Genomic DNA, 9130 nt, shown 5'->3' on the forward strand with positions numbered 1-9130 from the left:
GACCAAAAAGAAGGTGATATGACTCAAATCCATAACAGCTGATATCCAGAGCTCCAGCTTGGCTATTCTTACATCTGCGACAGTGAGTCTCCCACACCTGGAGGCTAATGAATAATGAACACCATTAAGGCCTATTTTAAATGTAAAAAACCTTGAGGCTTGCTTGTGGGAATACCTTCAGACCTATATGCAAGTTACAGGAAGAAAGATGGGATATCAAAAAAAGAGTCAAACTCAGGTGGTAACCAGGATGCTTTTTTCAATATCTATTTTATTATTGCCTTTTCCCACATCATAAAGTTCTATTTTATTTTTTGAGCTCATACAGACCTATGTTAATGTTTTTCTGATCAGTTCTATTTTTTGACTGTGGAGTTTTTAAACATTGCAATGGAGATTTCACCTGTGTAAAGCTACAACGCCTTTACTATTGTCTTATGTGTGGTATGTTATGTGTGCACACTTGTGTTTTGTGTTGTATGTCTGTATGTGCGTATGTCATATATCATATATGAGGAGTGCTCATGAAAAATGGATCCAAATATTTTTTTTAATTCATGTGATTTAAATGGTTTAATTTAAATTAGGTAAACAGCTGTTGAGGATTGTTTTTAAAGGTGGTTAACAGATCTGTTTGTTTACTTTCACCTTTCCTTTTCATTATATTTAATAATTCTGTTAAGGATGATGTAAATTGTTCAGAAAATTGTTTTCTTAGTGCCTGCTGGAATGTTACATAATTTCTTTTTAGCCATCATTGCCAGAATTCCTATCTTCATCCCAGTGCCGGTGAAGACAAAGATAAAACCAAACTACAGCTTCTTCAATAGCTATCACAGTAAACTGTAGAAACTGATGCATCAGTGAATAATAACTCAACAAGTGATGCTCAATCAAGGAGTCGATTTACTTTGGGAGGAAATGGACATATTGACGGATTCCTCTGCTTTGAACTGCTTGCAGAACTTGCCTGGACTGTGTATCACTTGTATGCATTGTGAACTATCTGTTGGTGCAGTGAATTGTGGTAGTGCTGGGGTATCTTTGCTGATGGTGTCATCGGTGCTACAATTTTTCCAAAAGGAGCGGTGATTTGGCTTGGTGTCGTGGCATTTTGTATCCTCCCCCCCACTGGCACCAAGGCCAAATTTGGGGGCCAACAGAGGTGAAGCAAAGAACCTCACCCCCCCACTGGTATTTGGGGGCCAACAGAGATGAGGCAAAGAAACTCACCCCCCCCCACTGGCACCAAGGCCAAATTTGGGGGCCAACAGAGGTGAGGCAAAGAACCTCACCCCCCACTGGCACCAAGGCCAAATTTTGGGGCCAACAGAGTTGAGGCAAAGAACCTCACCCCCCCACTGGCACCAAGGCCAAATTTGGGGGCCAACAGAGGTGAGGCAAAGAACCTCACCCCCCCCCACTGGTGCAAAGGCTTATCCACAAGTATGGTTCTATGCTGGACTGGTAGTCAATGACGGGTAAGATCCAATTGCAGTGGTACCAACCTAAAGGAGGCTGATGCCTTGAGGTCAGCTCATCTGATGATGGGTAAGAACCATATGTAGTATTGGACAACCTAAGACAGGCACGGTCCCTAAGCCACTTGCTTGGTGTTTAATTAAACAGAAGAGGGGAGATGCTGAGAGCCACAGCCGAGTCGGAATGGCCCCTGGCATTTTACCAGAAGTATGGTTGAGAGGCGAGCCATTAAGGTGATGTTGGATTGAAACAGGTTGTATTTTCAATTGTATATTAGACCTTTACTGTCCGGTAATAGGATGGCTCTTGCTGCCTCAGGCGCCTGGTACTTTGGAGTTCCTGTTGAGTTCTCGTGGGTTCCGAGAGTGAGTGTGTGCGTAGCCTGGGGGAGGGAGTTCCGGTTGGTGTGTGGTGTGTTCCTTGAGGAGCCGTGTGGGTGGCGTTCGGGAGAGTTCCCAGGGAGTGTGCATGGAATGCTGTGGGAGTTCGGAAATAAAATTTGTTCCTGCTTGAGTGGCTCGTGATTTGTGTCCAGCCAGACTGCGGCAATATACTATCATTGCACCTTATTATCCTTTTTTTAAAATAAAAATGTATTTGCCATATGGTTGTGTCTTTCCTCTGTAGTCAGTGAACCCCTGAAGGGCAGATCTGTCTCCCCATCATTGTAATTTCAACATCTAATAGAGAGTCTGACAATTAGATCGTTAATACTTTCCTTCTAATGAAAGAATATAGCAATGCTGTATCTAGGATGAAGCAACAAACACATTATCTAAATGCTGATTATTCTAATCCTTATTTTCATCTTTCTCTTTGAATGAGATATATGGAAACATGCTTGACACATAGCTAGAGTTCAGTCTTCTACTGCTATGTCTTGGCCATCCTTTCCTCACATACTAGGTTGGGAAAGATGCTGCGAAGAGTAGAACAATCACGAAGTCACATTGCCATCAGTTATCACTGCTTTCTGAAAGGGAAGAGAAATGATAACTGATGGCAATATGGCTTAGCAAAAAACTAGGGACTATTTTGCTCATTTTCATGTGAAACTATATATGCACATTATTTGTTAAATTATAAACCACAGTCTTATTGACAATATCTGAGTTACTTTAGTAATAGCGTAGGATATGACTATGATTTATTTTTTTCCTCATGTCTCCTATTCCCTTGAACTTCTTTACAGTAAGTTGTCACCTTGATCATGTGACTTTTGAGACAACATGCCCCTTATTTAGACCCTAAAATTGCACTGTTAGGCAATGATTAATGTTTTTATAGTTTTTAAAAATTCTAATTTGTTTTATATTATAGCAGAATGCATTACAATTCATATTACACATATAGAACACATTTTTTCATATCTCTTGTTGTGTACAAAGTACATTCACACCATTTGTGTCTTCATACATGTACTTAGGGTAATGATGACCATATCATTCTACTGTCTTTCTTACCCCCATGCCTCCTCCCTTCTACTCTTACCCCTTTACTCATCTAAAGTTCATCTAATCCTCCTATGCTCCCCCTCCCAGCCCCACTATGAATCAGCCTCCTTGTATCAGAGAAAACATTCGGCATTTGGTTTTTGGGGATTGGCTAGAATTATATTATCCAACTCCGTCCATTTACCTGCAAATGCCATGATTTTATTTTATTGCTGAGTAATAATATTCTGTTGTGTATATATACCACAATTTCTTTATCCATTCATCTACTGAAGGGCATTTAGGTTGGTTCCACAGTTTAGTTATTGTGATTTGTGCAGCTTTAAACATTAATGGGGCTGTGTCCTGACGGGTTTCTGTTCGTGACTAAAAGGCTCAGGGGTCACTCCAGTTAAATTGGGCTAATTGGGTTGCACATAATAACCACATAAGAGACACAATACCTTTTTCTTTGGGGTCGCTGTGACGGCTCCTCTGACCTTAAGGGTCTGCAGGAAGAAAGAGAGCGATAGCACATACTGACCCCTTTTATTGAGGAGAAGCTATTCAAATGAGGGAAGGGGTCAGGTTTCAGGGGGCTGAGTCTATCTTCATTATGTCCACTGTCAGCAGGTTGACTGACATCTGGGTAGGCCACACCCAAAGGCACAGTAAGAGAAGGGGACACACACAAGGCACTTCCTGGAAGATTCCATCCTAAACAGGGCAAGGGGTATATGACAAAGGAACAGGTGAGCGTAACTCCACTCATGGGGCTGTAGTAAGACACACCCATGCACTAAACACTGACGCTTGAACCAAGAAGGGTGGGGAAAGCTCTTCCACATTTCTGTGACTGAGCGCCTCAGCACCCAGCCAGGGAGTGTGACTCTATCACGTGAAAGGTTGGTATCCCCAGTCCCTATAGTATGCTGTTTTTAAGTCCTTTGGGTATAGACCGAGGAGTGGGGTAGCTGGGTCCAAAGGTGGTTCCATTCCCAGTTTTCCAAGGAATTTCCATAGTGCTTTCCATATTGACTGCACCATTTTACAGTCTCACCAGCAATGTATGAGTGTGCTTTTCCACCCACATCCCCACCAACACTTATTATTGTTTGTCTTCATAATAGCTGCCATTCTGACTGGAGTGAGATGAAATCTTAGAGGAGTTTTGATTTGCATTTCTCTAATTGCTAGAGATGTTGAACTTTTTTTTCTTATATTTGTTGATTGATTGGATATATTCTTCTGAGAATTGTCTGTTCAGGTCCTTGGCCCATTTATTAATTGGGTTATTATTTTTTTTTTTTTGGTGTCTAGATTTTTAAGTTCTTTATATACTCTAGAGATTAGAGCTCTATCTGAGATACAAGTAGTAAAAATTTGCTCCCAAGCTGTAGGGTCTCTGTTTACCTCACTGTTTCTTTTGCTGAGAAGAAGCTTTTTTTTTTTTTTTTTTGGTTTGAATCTATCCCATTTATTAATTCTTGATTTTAACTGTTATGCTATAAGAGTCTTATTAAGGAAGTAGGGGCCTAATTCAATATGATGAGGCCCAATATGATGGAGATTTTGGCCTACTTTTTCTTTTATTAGATGCAGGTCTCTGGTTTAATTCCTAGGTCCTTGATCCACTTCAAGTTGAGTTTTGTGCATGGTGAGAGATAGGAGTTTAATTTCATTTTATTGCATATGAATTTCCAGTTTTCCCAGCACCATTTGTTGAAGAGGCTAGCTTTTCTCCAATTCATGTTTTTGGCACCTTTATCTAATATAAGATAATTGTAGTTTTGTGGGTTAGTCTCTGTATCTTCTATTCTGTACCATTGGTCTTCCAGTCTATTTTGGTGCTATTACAATGCTGTTTTTGTTACTGTTGTTCTGTAGTATAGTTTAAGGTCTGGTATAGTGATACCACCTGCTTCACTCTTCCTGCTAAGGATTACTTTAGCTATTGTGTGTCTCTTATTTTTTCCAGATGAATTTTATGATTGATTTTTCTATTTCTATGAGGAATGTCATTGGGATTTTGATTGGAATTGCATTAAATCTGTATAATGCTCTTGGTAGCATGGTCATTGTGACAATATTAATTCTGCCTATTCAAGATCAAGGGAGATCTTTCCATCTTCTAAGGTCATCTTTAATTTCTTTAGCATTCTGTGGTTTTCATTGTAGAGGTCTTTCACCTCTTTCGTTAGATTGATTCTCAAGTATTTTATTTTATTTTTTTGATGCCACTGCATATGGGGTAGTTTTCCTAGTTTCTCTTTCAGAGGACTTGTCACTGATATACAGAAATGCCTTTGATGCATGGGTATTGATTTTGTATCCTGCTACTTTACTGAATTCATTTACTTAGTTTTAGAAGTTTTCTGAGGAATTTTTGGGGTCTTCCAAATATAAATAGTGCTAATTTGAGTTCTTCTTTTCGTACCCATATCCCTTTAATTTCTTTTGTCTGTCTAATTGCTCTGGCTATAGTTTCAAGAACTATGTTAAATAGAAGTGGTGAAAAAAGGGCATCCATCCCTGTCTTGTTCCAGTTTTTAGAGGGAATGCTTTCAATTCTTCTCTATTTATAATGATGTTGGGCTGGGGCTTAGCATAGATAGCTTTTACAATGTTGAGATATGTTCCTGTTATCCCAAGTTTTTCTAGTGTTTTGAACATAAAGGGGTGCTATATTTTGTCTGTATTTATTGTGTCCAATTTCTCAAAAATCAGTTACCCTTAAGTTTTCTAACAGTTTGTTTATATCATTCTCTCTCCACAGAAATGGCTTTTTCCAGGATCACAAATGTCAAGATATTAAAGACCATATTTCTTTTTGGGGTACTAGGGATTGAACTCTGGGACACTTGACTACTGAACCACATTCTCACCCCTATTTTGTATTTTGTTTAGGGACAGATTCCCACAAAGTTGCTTGAATTTCTCGCGATCCTCCTGCCTCAGCCTCTTGAGCCTCTGGGATTATAGGCATGCACCATTGTGCTAAGACCATATTTCATTTCTGACTTTACTTGACTATTCTTGGCATACTTAAACTTTGAAAACACTCCTTTTTAGTGATGAGAGCATGGGATTGGAAATCAGAACCAGGCTGAAAATCTTCTTTCTATCACATATTTGTTATTTGACTGTGGGAAGAACTTTGGTGGATTTTTCTCAATATTCTATCTTTGGCTCTCACTCTTCACTTTCTCATTTCAGTCATGCCTATAGCTTCATCCATATTGGCAAACATTTATTGAGTGTTTAACATGTGCCAGACCCCATATTAAGTGCTTCTCATGTATCAACTCAATCTTTGTAATGATGCCAAGGTAGGTACTATTATTACATGGAATTTTTCAGAAGAGGAAACCAAGAAATAGAAATCTGCAGTAAGTTTTCCAATATCCACACAGTTAATTGCTAGGGCTGAGATTTTGCCTAGATAGCATCTAGGTTCAAAGCCCGTACTTTTAACCAGTTCAATAAGCTACACATATGCTGAAGACTCATTCTCCTTTTTGAAATATAGATATAAGCATCTAGAAAAATCCTCAATGTTTTTCTCTTTTTTACTCTCCAGATTCAATTAATGATCAAATTTAGTTGACCTCATTTTTCAAACATCATACTACCACTGACTCATTCATACTCATTTTATCTTTACCTTGGACCATTGCCTTGTTACAGGCAGACCTCCCTATCTTTTATCTTTTCTAGACCATCCTAGATCCTTAATGTATACATTTGATTAGAGTGTTCCCTTGTTCATAAGTCTTCAGTAGCTTCTCTATTAGATAGAATTCAAACTCATCCATTTGTAGTGAGAACCATAGAACAGTGTTATTCTATCTGTGGTGAAAGATCAGGGTTAATATTTCTAATCTATTAGGAACTGATACTTTATAAAATTTAAAAAATGGTCACACCCTCAAATGTGTCAATGCCAAATTGTTATAAAATATTTCTAAATCCTTATCCTTGATTTTGTGCTTATCTTGCTGTGTACCACTAATAAGGTTTGCAGACCAGCAGTGCAGTTTTCTGTGGACTGCACTTATAGGAACCCTCTCACAGGACACTGCAAATGAGCAGTCAACAACTGATTATGAGTGTTAAGTTTGTGCTGGTCTTTGTCTTCTTCCAGTATTTCTGCTGTGAGTGACTTTACCCGGTGGATAAGGTTGTCATGGATTGATGTGCATTGAGAAAATATTTGTGTAGAGAAAAGAGAGACGTAAGACATAGTTGGTCCCTTGAGATTATTTCAGTGAAAGAAAAACTTATTATATTGCATGGAAATTCATAATTTACTGAGAGAGTTGGTCAACTGAGTAAAGAATAAAGACAAAAAGAAATTTTATAAGGGAAGAGAAGAGAGAAAATTCATGTTTCCAGTGAATCTTGTTTCAATTTATTGGGTAAACTGATTTTCTGTCAGGTAACAAAAGGGAATTTCAAGTAACTCTGTCCTTAGTGGGTAGGGGGATGTGAAAGAAGACAATTTCAGTTGTATATGTTTTCATTATGGAGAAGTGTTGCTCTCATAGGGCACACACATCTGTCTCTCTTGTAATGCCTGTTAGTGTCCATAAATACCTCCCAAGTTTAGGAGGGCCAGGTCTGCACTGTTTCCCCAGTACAGTTTTTGTATTTTTCAGTCAGTTAGGCCAGACTCCTTTAGAGTGGGGCTACAGGAGAGAGCTGAATAAACTGAGACTAGGGCACCCATGTCTGTTAAAGCTCTGGGAGGCCTGCAGGTCGGGTATTTCATGAAATTTGTTGCTTAGTAAGGATACATGGGGTTTGTACTTCAAGCATGGAAACACTGGTAGGAGAGAAGTACTACCTTTAAGTGGCTTGTGGGGAGCAAACATAGACATTTTATTATTTGAGGCTAATTTAAAAGTGAGCCTGTTCCTTTTTCATTCAGTCCCTGTCCCCTTTTGAGATCATTTAAATACTGACAATTTTAATTCAGTTTAATTTATAAAAAAAAATTCAAGAAAGGAAACTTTTATAAATTCTATTATAAAATTGTCAATCTTGAACTTGAAGATTTGAAATCTAATTAATATTTTGCTGTGTGTTATTTGTGTGATAGACTCATCGGCAAAATGAGAACACTGGCCTACATACCGCCACCAGTTGGATATTATGGGAAGTAAACATTGGTAGGGGTCTCACAGAAGGATTTTCCTTCTAGTAGAAGAAAATTGTTGACATTTGTACTATTCTTTTTTTTCCCCTGCCCTTTCTTTATCTAATTGCCTAAATCATAAAAGTTCATCTGTTGTCCTTTCAGGAAAGGAAGGCATTTTCTTTCTTTTTACTTATTTATTTAAAAATATTTTTTAGTTGTAGATGGACAAAATATCTTTATTTATTTCTATGTGGTGCTGAGGATCGAACCTAGTGCCTCACACGAGCGAGGCAGATGCTCTACCACTGAGCTATTGCCCAACCCAGAGGCATTTTTTAAATTGCTTTTGTGTTGTCAAGACACTTCAGCTAAGTTCTTTACTTTCATTAGACTCCCTTGAAAGCATTTGCCAGCATCTTTGGCAGAAGGACCCACAGTCAAAATTCTTGCTTTGATGTGGATGTTAAACACTTGAATTAATGATTTCATATTAATGGTAGGAATATTTATGATTCAACAAAGTGTTTTAACTTTGAAAAGGTGATAATGTGGGACAATGATTATATTGGGGAACACATATGATTTGATTAAATTCCTTCTTATTTATTACTTTTGCATAGTATATATTGCTATATGTTCAGATTTCCTATGTATACAAAAGAGATTAAATCCTACATATGGGAAAAAAACCCCTTTTGCACTTGAGGAAAAAAAGCATAAAAGAGACAAGCTAGGTAACAAGATCAACTTTTATTGAGTTTTATACCTTGCACAATTTTTAATCCAATGTGATTTTTTTGAATGATAAGTAAACAGACTTCCAGTAGAAGAATAATATGAGAAGATGTGCTGAGCCATGGTGTGATATAGTGGCTTTGGCCTCCAAAAGAATGATTTAGCATATTTACCTCCTTAGATACTTTTCAGAAAAATTCATATATTAATTCAGAGAGGATCTCACATTTAAAGTTATGAAAAAAAGAATCCTTATTTCAACTATACATACTTAATAGTTTTGCAAATTTAGATTTGAATGATATTAATTTCCTTAATATTTTCTAAATATAAGGTTTAA

The sequence above is a fragment of the Spermophilus citellus genome, assembly GCF_964194105.1.
Source record: "Spermophilus citellus genome assembly, chromosome: 9".
Lineage (NCBI taxonomy): Eukaryota > Metazoa > Chordata > Mammalia > Rodentia > Sciuridae > Spermophilus > Spermophilus citellus.